This window comes from Pygocentrus nattereri, chromosome 21, assembly GCF_015220715.1.
Source record: "Pygocentrus nattereri isolate fPygNat1 chromosome 21, fPygNat1.pri, whole genome shotgun sequence".
NCBI lineage: Eukaryota > Metazoa > Chordata > Actinopteri > Characiformes > Serrasalmidae > Pygocentrus > Pygocentrus nattereri.
Genome location: NC_051231.1, coordinates 26,370,275 through 26,371,059, shown reverse-complemented (window position 1 = coordinate 26,371,059; position 785 = coordinate 26,370,275).

Here is a 785-nt window from a genome sequence, read left to right as displayed (position 1 = left end):
TCTACGGTTTCACTTTGCGAAATTCTGCACGCAGGAAGCTGCCATTCTTGACTCTTCCACCAACTTCTGGATGCCTGGCCAGTTTAAGGAGAGCAGAACATGATAGCTCATTGTGAACTAGCTGGCATGAGTAGATGGAACTTGTTTAGTGTATTTATGTGCAAATGTTTTCTTTAATCAGTGAGATGCAAACAAAGTTACTCAGTTGAGTTTGATGTGAAATGGGCCACGATAGAGAAACTTGGCGAGTAAGAATTGTCAACAGTGGTGGTGATAAGAACCAGACATCTGAAGCGTTTAATGCCTCTAAAAGCTCTTTCACAGAAATCTATTACACGAAATTGGTTACAAATATGGTGCCTGATGCCTTATACATTGTTTTACCATATTTTCATAATAAGGTTTTGGGTTAAGACATATATTTTAATATTCCTGACAGAGAGGTACACGTTGGACATTGTAAGGCAAAATAGCACCCAAAGAAAACCTATTTTTGGATGATAAACAACAGGGGTACAATTGTGATGTAGATATTGTGACCCCCTGGCTCCTATCACCACCACTGTAAAGACATTTTTGTTGGTTAAGTTCTTCTACAACGAACTGTGTCACATCAAACCACTCTAAATGACCTTATTTACATTTCAGTTATTAAATTATAGGGACATTTTTAAAAAATCAACAGAACTCCCATTTAATCTGCTGTTCCATTAGCAATCCATAGCAGTGGTTAATGCAAGATTAATACTATATTGTAACCATATTACAAAAAATACAACATTGCG